Below are 21,860 nucleotides of genomic sequence, written 5' to 3' on the forward strand. Positions count from 1 at the left end.
CTCGGGACCTGTTGGGTTGCCCAAAGAGTTCGTTTGGGTTCTTCCATAACATCTTACAGAAAAATCGAAACGAAATTTTTGGCCAACCCAAGATTTGTCAGTAATGCTTAAATATGGAAAAAATTAATGTGGGGAAAAAAATAACAATAACAGCACCTCTTATCTAACAGATGGGGTCATGGATGCCAGAATGCTTCTTTACTCAAATACTAATTCCACATTTTGGGGGAGCCCCGCTCACCACCTGTTTGTCACACCATGTGGCCGCTGACAAGAAACGGGGAGCAAAACCTGCACCCCCCCACAAAATGTGTCTCTTAGGCCTGCTAATTATTTTGAGCTGGAAACAATCCAGGCACCAAAGACTCAGGAACCTTTGACCTACCCCCCTAACTGCCTAAAAGAATTTAGGTAGAGGACCTGTTCCAGGGAGGGAGCTACCACTACAGATACCTACAGTATAATATGAATTAGGTGTGTAGACAGGGAGGAACCTAGCAGAATTTGTTTGTTAAAATGCCTCTCGGGGTCCCACTGTCTCTGTACAGGGTACAGCAAATGTTTGTTTACCAAACACTGGCTCTTCTTTCATCTTCCTGTGAATTGCCTTCCCCCGCTTTGAATTCCCAGACCACTAACCTCAACATCTTCTCTTGTCTTTGGTTGAAGACGGAGTTTGAGGTGGTGGCTTCTGCCATTTTGGTGAGTTACTCAGTTTTCCTGGGTCTCTCCCATGTACACATGTTATTAGACTTTTTAGTCGGTCTCAGGTCAACGTAATTCTGAGGCCAGCCCCAGGAACCTAGAAGGGTAGAGGGCAGTTTTTGCCTCCCCCATGAGCTTCCTCTTAGGAGGGTGTGGTAGCTACAGCCATGTCTTCCCACCTCAGTGACCCCACCAGCTCTCCACCTTTTACCACATGTTGAATTTGGCAATGGCGAAGTTTACAAAGAAAACCTGCTGAGGTTGTTGCCCAGCTGTTCATTTGCCGGATGACGTGGCGATGTCGGGAGAAAAAAAAAAAAAAGTAGAAGAAAGTTCAAGGAGAAAAAAAAAAAAGGACCACGCTTTTTTAGGGATCACTGAAGGAAAGGAACTAGCACAGAGGCCAGCCCGACACGCACGGAGATCCAAACATCTCTCTTCCTCCTTGTTTCCATTTCCCGACCTTGAGTGAGTTCTAACTGACCAATTCAGCAGAGTGACAGCTGACCTACTATCTCATGGTTTCTGTCAAGTTCCTGATTTTCATCTGTTCCTGAAGACGAGTGAGAACTCTGCGTAGAACAGTCTTAACCTGGAGCGTCCACTGAGACATGTTCTGAAATGAATGCTGTTTGACTCACAGATGAAGGGCTACAAACAGGTAAGGAAACAGCTTTTCCATGAAAGAACATCAGGGTGTGTGAAGGGGCCATGAGAATGGAAGAGGAGAATTCTGGGCTCGGCGGCAGTGGTGCCGAGTACCACTGCACTGTCCCCATTCTCAGTAAGTTCCTTTGGGTTTGAGAACTATAATTGGTTGATGTAGTAATATATTTGCTCGTGCTGGTTTGGGGATCCAAATCTGAAATTTTATCACTGATGATTGTTTAGGATTTCCGACTGTGGCTGTCAAAATACATCTGTGATGAGGCGAAATCAGAGAAAATGCTTGAAAGGTATTCACCCAGGACAAACATTTCAAAAGCTTGTAGATATATATCAAAATTGCCTCTAAAAACTGCAAACTCAATTATGATAATAATACCTATAAGTCAGTGTGAGTATGTTTTGGTTGGCCAGTTCACGTAGGCATAGATATACAGTTAGTATCTATTTGTGCATATACTTATATAGATAAAAGCTTTTGTCTTTGTTGTTATTGGGATAAATTAACCCTATTAATACCTAGTAAAGTATGTATTTACCTTGAAAGTGAATCACAAACATCTCTCCTGTGCATAGCAAAACTTTAAGTTCACATGTTAACTTATCATGGTCTAGGACTAACCAGCTAAATTATTTAAAATACTTTAAACATTATAAATTTACAGGACACACAGGGGAATTAGGGCAGATCCACACTGTCAGCACAGTGAACCAATCAGAAATTTTTTTTTCAAGCAAGGATGCCTAATTCTATGGGGAAAGTGAACCAAAGGTCACGCTGGTAAAAGAGAAAATCCTCTATAGCTTGCATATTTAGCTTCCTAAAACGTACAGACTTGAAACAGCTCTGGCACTAAAAAAAAAACCTAGATAAGTTTAAAAAAATAAATAAATAAAACAATGTACTCACTCTAAAATATCAAAATAACCTTTTATGATCTGTGAACATAACAAATAAATTTTAGACTTCAATAAAATCTATAAATACACACATAAAAGTATGCACATCTATACACATTACACACTGGTAATAATACACATAAACTGTAGATTGTCGTGTCTGTTACAGCTTAGTAAGGAAGAAATGAGGGGACACCAAGATACTCAAAGCGTGAAGACCCAGGAAGGGAGAGTGGGCAGGGCGTGGGGAAAAAAACTACTGTTTGCTGAGATGTGAAAGTGCCCATTTCACACTTGAGGAAGTAGGCAGACAGGAGGTAACCACCCTGACCAAGGTTACCCAGCTGATATCACAGTGAGCCTGAGCCCCTGGGCACAAGGAAGGTACCTGCACCCCACAGGGTTTCAGTCAGCCCAGCCTTCCCACTGCTACACCCCTCCCGGCCCTGCCACACTGTCCCACCAATCGCCAATGGGCATGTCCTTCAATCCTCTTCAACTACTTTCATCCTCAATCATGCATTTGTAGGAGAGTATTTCTAATTCCCTGGTGCGAAGAGTGTTCAATCTAGTGTCACACACATATACTGGGGAGAAAAATTACTCTAAAAACATAAAATTATAATTATCCTTGACATATTTAAACAGGATACAAAAGGGGGAAGGAGACAGGAGTAGAAAAAGACAGTCTCTCAAAATCAGGAGAATTTTGGGGGGTGGGGGGGTGGGGGGGAGACACATTAAAACAGCTAATGGGTACACCAGGCAGCAAAATACTAAGAAACCACCCTCTAAGAGGCCTGTCTACCAAGCTCCTGAGTCCCATTCCCCTATTTGTAAAACAGTGATGATATTAGCACAAGACTACTGTGAAATTAAATGAGATATTATTTGTAAAATCTTTAACATAGTAATGTAGAAAGTGTTCAGTAAATGTTGGCTAACATCATCATTGCTTTCACTATTATTACAAAGACTCATTTAATCGAAGCAGATGTGTATGAAATTACATATCAGACCACTGGAAAGCATAATTTAGACATTTCAATACCTCTGTAGACCAAAACAGACAGATAAGATATAACGTAAAGCCGTTTACAACAGTGCCTGTCAAACTTTGCTACACGTCAGAATTACCTGGGGGGCTTGTTGAAACGCTTATCCCTGGGCCCTACTCCCCAAAGTTTCTGATTCAGTAAGTTGGGGCCAGAGAATCTGCATTTCTAACAAAGTCCCAGGTGATAGTAATGCTGCTGATCTGGGGGTCCACCCTTTAAAAACCACTCATCTACGGTGAATCCCACATTCACATCTGCCTGACTAATAAATCTATCCATGTGTTTCTCATTCAGTCTAAGTCAGTTAACGAGAGGGCAAAATAATGAATAAATGCTTAAAAAGCAAAAGCACCCCCCATTAGTTTTGATTTAAAAAGAAAGGGAAACAAACAGATATTTCCCATTAGATCTATGATGTTTCTGAAGTCAACTGCTGAACTGAGAAATATTGGAGGTTTGGGGGGTTTTTTTCCAACGTACGAAGAGCTAGCATTGTTTCTGCAGTTAGGCAGGAGTCCTGCATGACGCAATTCTAGCAAGTTCACTTAGTCCGATGTGACAAAGCCTGCGGAGTACTGACGGCACACAGTGAAGCTGTGTTTCCGGGTCAGACTGTGCCAGTTTAAACAGTTGCACCAAGAGCAAGAACCCCAGCCACATTTTCTCAGATGGCTCCAGCAGAGCCGCTGGTGACCCACCTTGCTTTTTCAGATGCAAAAGAAAAGGGCGGAGGAACACTGTTGCCCGTAACAATGTTCATTCTATAAAATGTCCCTAGAGTGAATTTAGGTGCTGCGGCTTCCCCAAGCCAAAGTCTGTATGGTAAGAAACCAGAAGTCATGTTTCTTCCATTTGGTTTCAACATTTCTTTGAAGCTTAGGTTGGTACCAGGGAGCTGTCTCTGGAATGCCAAGAACAGACCAGTCCACAGAGACACAGGTCGAAGCCAATGCAAGTTTTTTCTGCCGTCTCCTTCATGGGTATCCTCATTTGCAGAGGGCTGTCTAGCGGAGGAGGACTGAACACTAAGGAGAGTTTCTTTCAACTGAAAATTACATCGTCGGCATAAGAGTGCCACACCTGTCTAGGCAGAGCGGTAGTTCTCAAAGTGCAGTCCCCAGACAGGCTGCTGCACCAGCATCACCAGCGAACTTGTCAGACATGCAAATTTTTGATCCCAAACCTACCGAACATGAAACTGTGGGAGTGGAGCCCAGCAGTCTGTGTTTTAATAGGCTTCCAGGTAATTGTGTTGCACGTTCAAGTTTCAATTCCATTGGGTAAAGTGTCACTAAGTCCTGAGACAACTCTAGTTTTCACCCGCTTTCTGGCATAATGGTAAATGGTTCCCCCTTTCTACCTCAGAAGTGTCCTGGTTTGGACAATAAATTACATGGTCATCCTTACCCTTCAGATCGGATGCTACAAAGGGGTTTCATTGGTTGGATTCTGTTTACTGCTTGGGATTTCAAATTAAGTGCATGTCTGCTACTACATCCTGGTACTAAACCCATCGCTGCCCTGAATGCTGAAAGATGCACTGCCTCCTAAAAGTCTAGGGATCATGGCTACAGAAATCCATTTCAGAAGAAGTATCCTATCTTTACCAAAAAAGTACCCACCATCAAACTATATAAAGTCTGGTTTAAATTTCTAGCGTGTGGGATCAAGTCTCCTCCATCAGGTCTTTAAAATCCTTTTTACTAAATCTTCTGGTTCCTCTACAGGGAGTTTTCTTTTCCCAACTAGCAACCGAGAAAAGTACAAACTTAGTAGGAAATTTACTACTCGTCTTATCTTTGTGGTAATAACTTGGAAATATTAATTCACAGAAAAACCAAGTTTGCCACAAAGTTTCTCAAGCCACCTGTTCTTTTAAAGGCAAAGTGAAATATTGCTCATATGCTTTTGGATCTGATACATTTTCCATTCCTTTGAAATCTTTTGTCTTCACTCAGCCTAAATTAAATTGCTGGCTTTTTATTCTTCACTGAAGTCTTCCATCTGCTGTTTCTGAAAAGCATCAAAGGCCTCAGATATCATGTTCTGACCCTTTATCTTTCAGATAAAAGTCAGAGAGGGATCGGTGGCTTCTGTTCAATTATGTAACATCTGCTATTGAGGCTAAAATCTTAAAGAAAAAAGAGAAAGATCAGCTATTTGGCTTCTCAGACTTGGCCCAAAGGAGACTGTACACTTTGGTGTGAACACTGGGAAAAAGAGTCTGATTCTCAGTCTTCTAGGATCACACACTTACTTTTATCACGTGATTGGACGATAGGTACAATTTACACCAAGCCGACCTGAAGTGTGTTAACCTTTCTTTTATTGTGGGGGAGATACCTGGCTGGAAAGCAGGGCCCACCTGCTGCTTACAGGCACTTCCAGCCCTAAGGTCAAAGGCTGGTAAATGAGCTCACAGGAGGCTTCATCTAATGAATGTTACCATCCTGCTGCAGAGGATAAGCAAAATCTCCTTCTCATTCTAGAGCTATTTCAGTCATTCATTCATTCAACAAACACTGATTCCTTACTGTGTGGCAGCCACGATTCTAGATACTGGAGATACTCTGCTTCCAAGAGTCCCTCGCCTCAGGGAGCTTACGTTCTAATAGATTTCCATCGGCAATCTTTCTCCTCTAGGAAGTGGTACTTCTTCAGTAAGACAACAATCTCTGGGCCTATTTTAACTTATTAGGTTACATTTTTATTTTCTTTAGAGAGGTTTGGAAGGGATCCTAATCTCATCAGAAGCCAACCAACATGTACTGACTTGATCCAAATCTCAGACCTAACCCTGGTAGGAGCTGATAGCCCTGAACGCACTGTGATGAAAATGGAATACGGGAAACAATACTAAACTCAATTAAATATCCTAGGAGGTGGCCCGGAGTGTTTCATATTCTCTCTTTCCTGGCCCCTGAAACTGCCAACTATGTTTCTGCACAAGGATCTCACCGCTTCCTTCCCTACTATAAATATCTCCGCAAGCACCATCTTTATAGAAGTGAAAAAAGGAAGGGAAAGAATACGCTCTGCGATGAAAAGAAAACCTAAAATGTAAGATTAGCTGCCTCTGTATCCCTGAGCCTATGAAGAATGTGAAATCGGTAGTCCTTGTCGCCAGGGCCACTCAGGCAGGCAGCCGGCTAACCAAGAAACAAGACTAAGTAGGAATCACTTTTAGGAAAGGATAAATACTTCCTTTAAATACATTACCGTAACTTACAATGCACCTTTATTGCCTAATCTTTTGGTGTTGTGGCGAGATTCTTCTTCTTGGGTATGGCTCCGCTGATGACAGTTCTGGAACTAATTGTCCCTCGTAAATTATAACTGTAGCACATTGCCAGTCACGTCCAGTTTCTTAGTTTAGTTCAAGTAGTATGAGAATTTTTAAAGACTTGAGCAGCCACAAGAGTCTACCACAAAAGCAAACCCAGACCTAGACTCTTAAGCCCTCAAAGAATGGAACCTGTCTTAGCCGAGTAAGGAAAAGACACAGTAGAGCTTCCCTGGTGGCGCAGTGGTTGAGAGTCCGCCTGCCGATGCAGGGGACACGGGTTCATGCCCCGGTCCGGGAGGATCCCACGTGCCGCGGAGCGGCAGGGCCCATGAGCCATGGCCGCTGAGCCTGCGCGTCCGGAGCCTGTGCTCCGCAGCGGGAGAGGCCACAGCAGTGAGAGGCCCGCGTACCGCAAAAAAAAAAAAAAAGACACAGTAAAATTTCTCCACAACTTCTCATGGATGGTTGGCAATAAGGAGCATCTTATTTTAACAAACTGAATATGTCATGGAAAGAACATCCTGCCTCACTAGTTTTTATCTAATAAATCCATTCCTATCCCTACCCCACCTCAGGAGAAGTGCGTGCCTTGTTCTCGCTAAGGGAGACGCCAGTCCTCATGCTCGCAAAGCCAAGTAGCAGAGCACGATAATCAAGAGCAAAGACCGTGTATTCTGGGATCAGACTAGTTCAAATCTTTTTTTTTTTTTTTTTTTTTTTTGCAGTACGCGGGCCTCTCACTGTTGTGGCCTCTCCTGTTGCGGAGCACAGGCTCTGGACGCGCAGGCTCAGCGGCCATGGCTCACGGGCCCAGCCGCTCCGCGGCATGTGGGATCTTCCCGGACCGGGGCACGAACCCGTGTCCCCTGCATCGGCAGGCGGACTCTCAACCACTGCGCCACCAGGGAAGCCCACTAGTTCCAATCTTGACTCCACACTGCTTACTCTGACATGACCCTGATAAAGTTACTTAATGACCCTATGAATAATTTCCCTCACTTGTCATGGAAGTTAAATGAATTAATATGTATACAGTGCCCAAAGAGTGACTGACGTGACATAAGAGTACAAGCAATGTTTACTGTTGTCATCACTGTCATCACCTTATTTCTCAGGAACACAAATACAGTGGTTTGATGACTACAAGAATGGTGGAAGCCAAAGAGATATATTCGAACTCCAGTGTGCCATTTAACCTCTGCCTGCGCAGTTTACTCATCTGTAAAGACAGAATAAAAATACCTACCTAGGAAGAACTATCGTGATAGTTATCATAATGCCTGGTACACAGTCGACAGTCAAAAAATTACAGCTATTAACACTCTTATATGTAAAAACCTACAGCATACACTTAATGTAGTAAACCTACATTCCAACAGGTGTCCTCTCCTGCACATCTATCAAACCTCCATCCAAAGAACCTTAACTAGCATTTGATGATGGACTCAGCATTTCACTTGGAGCAGTGAAGGACAAACCACCTTCCCCCAGAAAACATGTTCTGAGGAAGTACACACTCGACGTGTAGGGTATAACCTGGGAAAATTTAAGCGCTATGCTGTGGAGTTAAAATAGGAGCTGAGAAATAGGAAAGAACACCGTGTGCTGGAGCATCTAGTGGACAGAAGGAACAGAATTAGGCCAAGTCCTGAAAGAGGAAAGTGATACAGCTGTAGAGGGCTGGGAAATGATAAACTGAATAGGGAAACAACTTCAGTTAACATGCTTATTGACCTCAAAACATGTCTTCTTTTATTCTTATCTTGACCCCTTGGCCTGAGACCCTGACCCTGTTTGGAGTATTTTCTCTCCAATCCTAATCTCTAACATTTATCCATTTCTGTCTTCAGAACACAACACAAACCATCTCTTGCCCAGAGAACGTTTCCCATCTGACATGCTTTTTTCTCAGCGTTCACGGGGTACATACTTCCTGCCATCTCTGCCATCGTTCTAACATCCTATGTAGCATTTACATGTGGTTTACAACATGCATGATGTCTGCTCAATATGCTTACTGCTCCAAGAGCAAGTTTTACAGCTTTGACTTTTTCCCCCACTGAATTTGGGCTGGGTATAAACTGCACGCAATAAAATGGAAAACATTTTAAATGTAAATTCAATGAGTTTGACACCGCGTAATCACCACCCCAATTACTACAATACAGTATTTTCCATCACAAAAGTTCCCTTGTGCTCCTTTCCAGTCACAGGTGTCCACATTCCTGATTTCTGTCCCCAGAGCTTAGTTTTACCTGCAGTAGAACTGCATTTAAACAGATTCACACAGTACATACCCCACTGTGTCTGACTGCTTTGGCTCAACATACTGGTTTGAGATTTACCCATGTTATTGGCAGGTATGATTCCTTTTGATCCCTAAATGGTATTCTATAAGTGTACCACGATTTGTTTACTTATTTTAATCTGTCAACGAACATTTGGGTCATTCCCAATTTGGGGCTATTATGAATAGAGCTGCTATGAACGTTCCAGTAAAAGTCTTTTCGTGGATATATGTTTTCACGTCTCTTAGGTAAACACCTAGGAGTTAAATTACTAGCTCATAGGTAGTTATATGTTTAACTTGATAAAAGGTTACCAAACTGTTTTCCAAAGTGTATTTTCTAGTTTACACTCGAATCAAAAATGCATGAAACTATTTATTGCTCCATTTCCTTGTCGACAGTTGACATCATCAGCTTTCTGGTATTTGTTTTATTTTTCTGCCATGGGTATGAAGTAGTATCTCATCATTTTAATTTGCATTTCCCTGTTGACCAATGATGGGAAGCATCTTTTCATTTGTTCCTTGGTCAAACATCTTCGTATGTGATTTGTTCATTTAAGTCTTTTGGTCTTTTTTTTGAGTCCTTTGTCTTTTTTATTGCAGACTTATGAGAGTTCTTTAGATAGCCTGAATCCTTTAACAGAGTTACAAATTGTGAATATTTCCTCCCAATCTATGGCTTGCCTTTCATTTTCTTAATAGTGTCCAAAGAAAAATGAAAGTTTTAATTTTTTTTTTTTTTTTTTTTTGTGGTACGCGGGCATCTCACTGTTGTGGCCTCTCCCGTTGCGGAGCGCAGGATCCGGACGCACAGGCTCAGCGGCCATGGCTCACGGGCCCAGCCGCTCCGCGGCATGTGGGATCTTCCCAGACTGGGGCACGAACCCGTGTCCCCTGCATCAGTAGGCGGACTCTCAACCACTGCGCCACCAGGGAAGCCCGAAAGTTTTAAATTTTGATAAAGTCCAATTTATTAATTTTTTATTTTATGGTTTAGTGCTTTTTATATCCTAAGAAATCCTTGCCTGTCCAGCATTGGGAACACATTCTATTTTCCTCTGTTAGCTTTATGGTTTCAAGTTTTACACTGAGGTGTATGATCCATCCTGAATTGCTTCTTCAACTCCTCCACTTCATCTGGTAATAGATCTCTGCAGAGAACAGGTGCTCTGTAAACACTGCTGATTCATTTATAAATGCCCCACAGGTTAAGAGAAATGTATTTTTAAAGCCTGTTGGAGGGGCACGTGCTCAGCCTCAGGAGCATCTTGGATAGATGTTCAAGAATAAAGTCATGAATGTGACCCAAAGGAGCAAACCGGAAGCATCTGTTGAGAACTGTTATAATAATAGCCTTGCCTTATGATAAGCTTTTGACTAGGACAGGGATAATCCAAAGTTTCTATTTCTGCACAAATAACAGCTTTAAGCCAGCATCAAAAAAAAAAAAAAGTCGAACACTTTGCTCACACTATTTTCTTCTTCTTTGTGTATACATTAGAACAATTGCAATGTCATTAGTGTAGACTGAATTCTCTTTAATGAATTAGGCTCCATAAAAACAGTCAGTGATTCACAGCAGTTCTACTGAAAACTTACTTTAAAGTGAGTAATAAATGTTAAAAACATTACTCTCAGGGGACATATTTTCTATAACCCAAAACATTCACATTATTTTATAGGATTTAGATGACTTTTAAAAACGTTTTACTAATATTTCATCTGGAAAACACGTCAACTCAAAAAATAAAGAGAAGTATTCCTGCTATTCAGATAAAGTCTACTAGCCATGCATCTTAAAACAGAGCATTTCGAGCTATTTCCTTGAGATTTTACTAAGAAAACATAGGACTGAGAAGAGTAAAAATACTCTTTCCCATTTAATTGAGGCTTGGAGAAATTAATAAATTAACTAGGAGCACAGAGCATTTCATAAATACTAAGTAATACAGCTGATAATTCTAAAGAGCTATATTATGACAGCTGCTTCCTTAATAGTTTTGAGCCAAAAACACACTCATTGCTTAGCAAGGCTCACTTATTACTCTGCCTTAGCTTAAGTTTCCACACTACAGTTGAGGAACTGCCATAGGAAAACTCTTTACCTCTAAACAAAAACCTAGGCACTCATTTGTAGCTTGCAAGTACTCTGTTTTTAATGATTACCCAGTTTCACAAGCTAACAGCTCTTAGAAATAACCAACAGTAGCTGCTTATAATTTAGGTCGAAAAGAAGAGAAAGTACCATATAAATCTGGTATTGTTTCTTTTTATTATTATTTTTAAATTTATTTATTTATTCATTTATTTAATTTTTGGCTGCACTGGGTCTTCACTGCTGCACGTGGGTTTTTCTCTAGTTGCTGAGAGCGGGGGCTACTCTTCGTTGCGGTGCGCAGGCTTCTCATTGCGGTGGCTTCTCTTTTTGTGGCTCGCGGGCTCTAGAGCGCAGGCTCAGTAGTTGTGGCGCACGGGCTTAGTTGCTCCGCGGCATGTGGGATCGTCCCCGACCAGAGCTCGAACCCGTGTCCCCTGCATTGGCAGGCAGATTCTTAACCACTGCACCACCAGGGAAGCCCCCATGGTATTGTTTCTTTTTAAAGAGAAAAGAGGGTTTTGTGTCTAGCTACTTGAATTTGGTTAAGTTGCGCATTTAAATGCCTTTTCTCATCAAGTATTTCAATTATCACCATTTCCTTCATAGCACTCCATTATTTTTATGCCTTCCTAAATGTACAATCCTTTCTATAGCTGAAGGTCAAAAAGAATAAAAGTAGCAAAAAACTCCCAGTAAGAAATATTGTCTTAAGCCAAACATTCCATGAAGTGTTTAAGGGTTCCAATAATAGTCAGAATAAACTTTTCATTTAAAGAATGTGAGAAACTGTATCATGCAAGAAATACGCTCTAGAATGAGCTGCCCAGACACTACTTAATTAGAAAAGTTCTCTTGTACTTTACAGCATCGATACAATTCACCAATGTCAGCTGTGAAGTAAATCTTAGTTTTCCCTAAAATCCCTTCTAAATGACTCTGAAAGCACCCCATGAGTGGCTAGATTGATTTCCAGGGAGGAGGGAGTTTATAAAAACGACAGAACCCTCTGGCATGCTGGACATGAGAATACCACTGCTTGCCTAGGAGAGGTCACTTTTTCTTCACACATGTCACATCTACAGCAAATTTGTGTTCTGACTCGACTTTCTCCTTACCAGACACCCGAATGCCCCTGTGTGCATACTTTGTTTTTCCCTGTGCCGAGCCACCAAGTCCCAAAGCTTTTCTCCTACAGCTGGAGTTCCCTTCTACGGATCTGTTCATGTCACTTACTCATTCACTCCTTCATTTACTTAAAAATCTTCGAAGTGCTAGAACAACAAAAGAATATTCAAGGAAAATGACACGCAGCACCCCTCCCCCATCTCATACAGCTAAGATTAACGTGGAAGTCAAAAATGCACCCCCTCCCCGCAAAAAAAAGGGATTATACTCTCATACAACAAGCACTTTTATGCAGATACAGTTTGTATTGATGCCTAGAGTCTAGGCACCCTGCGTTTACGTAAGTTCATTCACTCAACAACAAACTGCTTTCCATTTCCATGAATAGGAGTCCAAAGTTTCTTCGGTTTGGGATTTCCAGATACAGTCAATGATAAGATTAGAATACTTCACAAGTCTGTTTACATTTCGACTTTGATGAGTCTGTGTTCTCATTTTAATGGAGAATTTTAAATGCCTTGGAAATTGAGGATAGGAAGGGAAATCGAATTATTTAACAGAAATCAGATGAGCCTTCCCCAAACGCACAGTGCCAGGAGCAGCCATTAGCATAAAGTTTCCATAGCAATGTTGTACCACAAACAGAAACACTCGGGAGAAAGGAGCAACTGAAAAAAGACAAGGTAAGGTGGCAGCAAAGCCAAGGGCACCTGTGTACACCGCCCGGTAAAACCTAGGCCAGTGGCTCACGAGCTCCTGTAATTCAGTTCAACGCACAGACATCAATCAAACGCCTCCTTGGGTCAGAACTAGTCAGACTCATCCAGAACAGGCTGCCCTTGCCTTTGTCTGCCACCTTCAATTCTCAGGGATACAAGGCCCTGTTGCAAGCCCTCTCATTATTCCCTGAAAAGGGAAGAGACCTCTCTAAATCACAAGTGTTCCGATACTGTGTTATTCATGAGGCGAATCTTACTCAGAATCTTACAGGGAATGCTGATACACCAGACAGACAGACACAGAAATGCTCCTGATGGGGCTGAGGCCAAAACTCCATCAGCCTCCCTGGAAGCTGCCCTGGAAAGCCCTGGGGCCCAGCCCAGAGGCCCAGAAACTTCTGGAAACCACAGCTCAGAGCCCTCTGTAGAGAGAGGGATGACCTTGGATGAGCCGGCCATATACTTCCTGAGTCCCTAGAGAGAAGGCACCCTGAATATACTGTAAGACTGTCATCACTAGTGCGACGGGGGTGAGCAGTCTGCAAGTGCGCGTTTGAGAAGATGAGAATAAAGACTCAAAAGCGCTTTCATGATATAAGACATGAACACAAGAGTAAAACCAAAAAGCAGAAGAGAATGATCAAAGATGAGCAATCAATCCACGGCACTTCTGCTTTCTGAAAATTTCTCAGAAGCTACATGTCTCTGCTCTGAAAAACAAACTGAAAGACGGACAGTTTTTCTGAACTGTTTCATTTTTCAATGTTAGAAGCTCTTCTCTTAGGTTGCCATCAATATTGAGACTAAAGCCTCAAAACACAGCATCAAACATTAAATTCTATAGGTATCTCCACTTCCTTGATTCCTTCATTAATCCAACAAGAGTTCAGAACTGAGTACCTCCATCGTGCCAGCAGGTGCTGGAGACATGGCGGTGAATGGGACAAAGCGCCTAACCTCGGGAGCTTATAATCCTGGGGAAGAAACCGCTAAGCAGAATGGGGGTAGGACATAATGGGGCGTCCCCCGCGGAGGAGGTGACCAGGAGCAGTCACAGTGAAGATGAGGGATCAGAACAGGAGACCTGAGTGAAATGAGGAAGACAGAGGGAAGGGAAGCGCACATGCAAAGGCCCCAAGATGGGACTGACTCGTTGAAGCGGGGAGGATGGGGAGAGGCGGCAGCAGCAGCAATGGCAAGAAGACGACTCCTTCTGGCACCAGAAGGGGTGAGGCCAAGAGCACAGGAAATGCAGTGAGGGAACCGGGCAGAGGCCGGCCAGGTCATCCAGGGCTTCGCAGGGCAGGATCCAAATGTGGATCAAAATCTCCCCGGGGTGGGTTACGACCGAGATTATGACCCAGAGAAGTTTTGTTTTGTTTTGTTTTTTGCGGTACGCGGGCCTCTCACTGTTGTGGCCTCTCCCATTGCGGAGCACAGGCTCCGGACACACAGGCTCAGCGGCCATGGCTCACGGGCCCAGCAGCTCCGCGGCATGTGGGATCTTCCCAGACCGGGGCACAAACCCACGTCCCCTGCATCGGCAGGCGGACTCTCAACTACTGCACCACCAGGGAAGCCCGAGAAGATTTTATATACACAAATTAAACTACAATTTGAGGAGGAACAATTTCAGGGAAAGGGCGCCCCGTCGAATATAAATGAGAAAACTCTCCATGCTGGGTTTTCACAATTACATGCTAGCTAATGAGCTTAGGTTTGATCTTCTGAGAGACGGGCCATAAGAAGTTTTCAGTAAAGGCTCTCAGGCAGTTTCCTCTTTCTTATCTGGTAAACTTCACTCCTACTGCCCTCAGTTCTTCAACTGATAGGACAGGATGGCCAATAATTATTTAGTTTTAGGCTAAGTGAGCACAAACCCTCCCTGATACCCCATCAAACAGGTGTTTACAATACAATGGAAATAATTACAGCAGTGGTACTGAGACCAACCTCAAAACACAGCCTTCAAAGTTTCGAGGGGAATGTTGCAGGGGGCAGGGAAATAAGAGTATGAGATATTTATAATGATGAGGAAAATACAAAATCATCCGAACAACCATTAATGATTCTTTCCTTCAACGGGATGGTGTGCAACTATTCCAAAGAGAAATGAGGAGCTTTAAGAACTGACGTGGAAAATTCATGGAGACACACTGCGAAGTGGGTGGGGGTGAGGAACGGCGGTAAGAGACCCCAACCTCTGTCCACAGTTATCTGCTCTTCCAGGATTTAATAACTGCTAACGTTTACTGAGGGTTTTCCACACTTTAGACATTGCACCCGTGCTTTGTGAGTAATGAATACCATCCCACTGAATTCTTACAGCAATCCTATGGTATACAGAGAGTTCTTCCCATTGAACTGATGCGTTAAGTATTTTAGTCAGACTCAAATCGCTGCTGAGGGAGGCAGGATTTGAATCCAGGAATTTCCACCCTGTAGCCCCGTCCTTAGCCTCTCCATTACTCAGCTCTCAGAGACAAGTCCTTATTCACTGAGTGTATTAAATCAATTCGCTCTTGGATTCTTTCTTTAAAATAACATTACAGGAAAAAATGTCCACTTAGTGTTCTGGGAAATAATTTTAGGGAAAATTGAATTAATGATGAAACATGCAAAGCTCGTGACATTTTGGAAAGTCGATATGACCAAATTGGCATTACTCTCAAGATCAAAATACAAGGCCACTTTACACACAAATATAATTTAAAGGCTCAGTGACCTATAACAATTCTGTCAGCCCTCACTCTATTCGTAAACTGTGAACACCACACATTTGTACATTTCCTTCTGAGTCCAGCTGTTTGCGAATGTTCAGCACAGGGAACGTCATGGTACCCAGTTTAAAACTGAACAGGTGCCCACCATTCTAAGGTGGGTTGGGAAGGTTCCAATCAGCAGACATTCTTTCAGCTGTTCCACATGCTGATAACAAAGGAAGGAGAGATATTTCAAGGTGAGACTGATGATTAGCCTAATTACTAAAGGGTCCAAAAAGCATAGGGCCTGTGCACACTCCTGAGTCCTTGCTCCATCTCTGCAGCCACCTGACCCACGGAGAAATGTCACCGTCCTCATCCCCCAACCCCAAAGCGTTCATGCAGGAGTCTCCTCTCCTCCACCATCACCTCCACCACCACCCAACAGTAATTCATAGCAGTGTTTCTTATCATCCTAGAAGACCAGAAGAGGATACACGTCTGAGACCGAGATGGCATCTCCCTGCCTCAACTCAAATCCTTATCGGCTGTGTGACCTCGGGCAAGATGCTTAACCACTCTGAGCCTTACTGTTAGTGTTAAATTGGGGTACATTAGCAGCACTTACTTGTACACCAGCTATCAGGTTTTAATGAGTTAATATAAACAGGGAATTTAAACACAACAGTATCTGGCATGTTATAAAACTTCAATAAATGTTAGGTATTATTAATAATGCTATTGTTATTACCCTAGTGCATAGCTAGGAGGCATAAACTCCCCTCCAGTGTCAGTCACCAAGTGACTCTTCTTTTGCTTCTTATTTTGCCGTTTACAATAATTGGTTACCCAAGGAGAAATTTTCCAATAATCTTTTTTCTTCCTTTCACTTATCTCTATTTCTAATTTGCCCATGCATTCCTTAGGAATTTTTAAAAATTTAGTTGTTTAAAGTAAATGTAATTCACTAAAAATTAAAGCAAATTAATACAAAAATTCAGTTGTTTAAAGAAAAGTAAAAGGGAATTCACTAAAGTCCCCTCCCGCCCTTCTGGCTGGGTGGGGTGGCCCACCAGAAGCCTCCGCCACATCAAGTGTGTGGCTGGTGAGAACGTGGCAGGACCACCCCAGCAGGTACCATGCTGACATTCACTACAGGGCCTAGATTAATGCCTGGAGAAATCTCAGGGCATGAGCTCCTGATGAAAAAAAAAAGTTGGGGACAAACCACAGGCCAAGGTTACTGAAGATAAATAATCATCAAATTCTCAGATCACTGGTGTGTGACTTCCTCTAATAATTCTAATAGGATTTAGTCTGAAAATTAAAGTGCTTAGTTTATATCAGAGTACTGAAGCAGCGGTTCCCAAATACCCCATTATTGTGTAAAATATGTTTGTGCATTTTTCTAGCTTTCTGGCTTTCATCAAATTCTGAAAGGTCTTCACAACCTAAAGCTGCTACAAATTGTCGATGTAACAGTGATTCTCAAACTTGTGAAAGTGTGTTCAAGTTTGAGAATCACTATTAAATGATTAATAACAATCAGCCCTATCCAGCCATACAGTGAGGACCCACTGTATCCCCGGCAGTGGGCTGGATGCTACAGTTGACAAAAAACTAGAAAACGCCCTGAGCTCCCCCCCTTTAGAGTGCTTACAAATCTGAAATATTTATCACATAACAAAAAAGGGATTTTGTTCCAAATAACTTAGAATTAAAATACTGGCACAGAGACATCATAAAGGAATAAGAATTAGAACAGAGAATAAACAGAGCAGAAAAAGAATTCATTGGGGATAAACTGTAAGCCAGGACTCCTGAAACTTTTGTTTGGAAAAGCACTGTGTGCTTTTAAGTGGTTGATGAAAGAATCCTCCTAAAGCCTAGCACAGAGTATTTATACATAGTAGATGCTCAATAAATGGACTCACAGTAGATGCCAACCCTATACCATAGCAGCATTCACTACAAAGAGAGACAAGGTAGCACCAGTCTGTCTTGAGGCTCATTTTAAGGTTTTCCATAATTCTGGGCTTGCAAATGATTTGGAAATTTTTTTGGAATATTATCAAATGATAACTAGAATTTATCATTTCTATTCTGATTCTCCAGAGTGTACCTACTGTGGGGTGAATATATGTCCCATATGCCCAGGACAGACCCAGTTCACTCCTGCAGTCCCGGTCTAATTATAATTAATGCCCCTTGTTGCTTTCAAAAGTGCCCCAGTTTGAATAATAAATTATAAGATCACCCTATTCCAACCTGCTTTGGTTAAGCCTTTGGTAAGTGAGATCTCTTCAAAAGTATTTCCTGGAGCAAGGTACCTCAGATCAAAAAGTTTCTCCTTAATCTTAAAGCCGAGATGAGAAATACTCTGCCTATTTCTGCAGGAAAGGACTGCCTATTTCTGCAGGAAAGCCAGAAAGTCATAGCACATCACAGAGAACGTTGTTCGCAAAGCGAGCTATGTGGTCACAGTCCTACAGCACCGAAATCAAACGCAAACAGAAAGAGCTCAGCACCTCAGGCGAACCACGTCATTCCATTCTAAAGCATTACCATCCGATGATGGACACTTAGGTTGTTTCCATGTCCTGGCTATTGTAAATAGAGCTGCAGTGAACATCGTGGTACATGACTCTTTTTGAATTATAGTTTCCTCAGGGTATATGCCCAGTAGTGGGGTTGCTGGGTCGTATGGTAGTTCTATTTTTAGTTTTCTAAGGAACCTCCATACTGTTCTCCAGAGTGGCTGTATCAAATTACATTCCCACCAACAGTTCAAGAGTGTTCCCTTTTCCCCACACCCTCTCCAGCATTTACTATTTCTAGATTTTTTGATGATGGCCATTCTGACTGGTGTGAGATGATATCTCATTGTAGTTTTGATTTGCATTTCTCTAATGATTAGTGATGTTGAGCATCCTTTCATGTGTTTGTTGGCAATCTGTATGTCTTCTTTGGAGAAATGTCTGTTTAGGTCTTCTGCCCATTTTTGGATTGGGCTGTTTGTTTTTTTGATATTGAGCTGCATGAGTTGTCTGTATATTTTGGAGGTTAATCCTTTGTCAGTTGCTTCATTTGCAAATATTTTCTCCCATTCTGAGGGTTGTCTTTTGGTCTTGTTTATGGTTTCCTTTGCTGTGCAAAAGCTTTGAAGTTTCATTAGGTCCCATTTGCTTATTCTTGTTTTTATTTCCATTTCTCTAGGAGGTATATATATAACTGATTCACTTTGTTATAAAGCAGAAACTAACACACCATTGTAAAGCAATTACACTCCAATAAAGATGTAAAAATAAAAATAAAAAAATAAAGCATTACCAAATGCTTTTTCGCGGGGGGAAGGGGGGTAAATTGGATTAGTAATAATAAATATATATAATTATGTATTTAATATACACATAAGTGCCTATATCAGAGTTAGGGAAATGAGTTATCTTCAGCAAAACAATTTAACTCATTTAATAAAGAACATACACGTGCACACGCCAAATAAAACCATAAAATAGGAAGGCACTGTCATTCAAAGAAAAGGCAAATATTTTGGTGGCGACGTTACTGTTGACTCTGTGGGGCTCCCTAGCCCACATACGTCCCTGCAGGCTGGATAACGGGCCTGGCCCGATGGCCCTCTCCGTGCTCCAGGCCCATCTCGGAAATGCCTGAAGTGCATAATTGGTACTGCAACTACCACAAAAGGGGGACACGTTCAAATATGGCACTGAATGTGAAGATACTAGACAGTCTAGATTTTACGGAGGTTGTCTCCGTCTTAAACACTCTAGCCTCCAAAGCCATCTGACCCAGAGAGTACCTCACATTGTCCCAGGAAGGGCCGAGGAGCTTGGGGTAAAGAGGTAAACGCCTACCTCCGGTCCAGTGCGCAACACCCAGACCCGCTGGCCTCATACCAACAAACCAGGGTTGGTAAAGGAGGCCCGTAAAGCCAGAAAGGAAACCCAGGTTTGAGTTAACTGGTTATCTCACTGGAGTTCTGCATGTCCTGGTATTGTAACTTCCCAAAGGGACCATATCCAATCAGCATCAATCTCCTTGTTACCTTTATTCTCCGTCTCAACTTCTAAATGTCAATTCAGTGGTTTTGAATTACTAAAATATCTATGAAGCCCACGGCTGCGCCTTGTGGGATAAGCTTATTCAAGAACAAAAGTATTCTAGAAGGACACAGTTTTCAAACTGTATTCCTTAGCCATAGGGAATCATAGACATACGTTGGGGGCAACCAGGTAGAGACTGAGCAGGCAGGCCAGCTCTCCCCTGCATCCCCATCTGCATTCGAAGGTACACTTTCATCTGTTTTATCCACTAGGGTTCTATTTAAGGTTTGAACAGAAAAAAAAAAAAATGGGTTCTACGTCTCTGCCCCTCAAAACAAAACAGAACACACACACAGTTTTACAACATGTTAACTAGAACCAGCGACTGAACAAACACTTTAGAGAGACACCACAAGAACTGCCAAAAAAGTCTGAAAACTTTGAGGAAAGGATCTTAGATAATCTTTCATACAATTCACTCATTAAAATTGAGGAATTCAGTGAGCCCTTGAGCATATAAGTAAAAAGCATATCCTCACAATATCATCTCCATCCCCACTTCCTGCCCACTTTTTGTCCACAACTTTCCCCAAAGTCCCCCAAACCTTACCACTGACCCGAAGTGTTCAGATCCTATTTGCACAGCTTCTAAGAGATGGTGCATCTATAGCCCACAGGCGGATGTTCCAGGAATCAAAATGCTAGAGTCTGTTTCTAAGATACGCCTACTAAGCGGGGTGGGGGGAGAAGCAGAATACAATTAAATTATCTTAACTTGGAGAAATCAATAGAAATAACACTAATATTTACTAGCTCTACTTGCGGCCACAAACTGCACGCATGCCATGTGCGCTGTTTCACCTAATGCACACAGCAACCCCGTCAGGGAGGCACCATCATCAGCACCATTTCCCAGGTGACAAAGGCGAAGCCTAGAGATGAACACCTGACTCCAGAGCTCCTGTCACACCTTCCCCACCCTGCAGCAGGCAGAGACAGAGACCTGCCCTCAGGACTCGGAAACGGCCCAAGCACATTAGCTTTTGATGCTAAATTTAAAGCGAACGAAGGTACAAATAAAAACTTCCCACGTTCCTCGGGATGCGTCACAACTCGGGCAATTCAACCGTGACTCTACAAACAGCTTAGAGAATGAAGATTCTCATTCTCCTGCCGCCAGGGGTACCTTGGAACTTAACCCAGGGCCAATCCCGGACTACACTTCATCAATCAACCTTCGTTTCTTCCTCCTTCAAAGAAGACACTAAGAAAATTTCTTCACCAGGTTTGTATGTGGCGCTCATACTGGAGCATACTAAAATTTTTTATGTCAGCAACAAGCCAACAAACAGAATTAAAGAGGTAGTGAAATTATATAAGAAATAATAATTGTGAGGGTCTGGAGTATTTGATGATGCCTCTGAGCTAGTTCCAGGTAGCTTCCAGATCTTTCTAATCCATGACAAGTAAGTAGTATACGAACTCGATGTTGTGCCTCTGAATGAAAATGAATCCCAAAAGTTGGCCTGGAGATGTCTCAGTGCCACAAGGACCCACAGATTGGAAAAGTATGGATATCGAGTCTGCACCTTCACTATCTTATTTTATAAAAAATAGAGCTTCACGCCAGAAAAATTGAACTTCAGATTCTTAATGTTGTCTACATACAAAATGCCTAAAGCAAGTTAGAAAAAATGGTGGGAAAGGAAGCAGTAAGTAGGAATGACCGTTAAAATGCTGTCCTACGCGGAGGAAACCTGTAATATAAAAATGTGTGTGAATCTCATCTACACCAAATGATCCAGAGACACTTAGAAGACTGTCTGAACACGGGCCAGAGGAAAATTATAATAAAATACGGTTCCGTAAATACTATATTTAAGCTCCACTTCAAAATCATGTTTTCTCCAAGCCATCATTACCTTTGATAGATAATAAGACACCCCTACAATGCAAGTCTCCTTGAAGTCTTTTTTTAGTTCCCCATTAGGAAATAATACTTATGACAGGCAACATTAACTCTGCTCTTCTATAGCACTCACACGGTATCCTGAGTTAAATATTACCACTGCTTTCGTAGGGATCAGCCCCAGGAAGAGACTGCGGAGGCGCAGAGCGGTTACGTAATGTGCTTAAGGATTCACAGCTAGCATGAGCCCGAGCCAGCCTTCTAACTACAACAATCTACTCCAGAGACACACTGCTCTCACATCCTCTCAACCACGCATTAAGAAATATTACAAA

General features: G+C 42.3%; 2 protein-coding genes across 2 annotated transcripts in view; one reads left to right on the forward strand and one right to left on the reverse strand.

The window, feature by feature from the left end:
• The window catches only part of MED12L (mediator complex subunit 12L), a 327,428-nt gene that overhangs the window by 147,937 nt on the left and 157,631 nt on the right, over positions 1-21,860 (reverse strand). The gene's annotated exons all lie outside the window — the stretch shown is intronic.
• Positions 1,118-21,860, forward strand: part of P2RY14 (purinergic receptor P2Y14) — a 59,134-nt gene continuing 38,391 nt past the window's right edge. Inside the window, exon 1 of the mRNA XM_060298496.2 lies at positions 1,118-1,366. The gene's annotated coding sequence lies outside the window, so the exon portion shown is untranslated. The remainder of the gene's footprint in view (positions 1,367-21,860) is intronic.

Source organism: Globicephala melas, chromosome 4, assembly GCF_963455315.2.
Source record: "Globicephala melas chromosome 4, mGloMel1.2, whole genome shotgun sequence".
NCBI lineage: Eukaryota > Metazoa > Chordata > Mammalia > Artiodactyla > Delphinidae > Globicephala > Globicephala melas.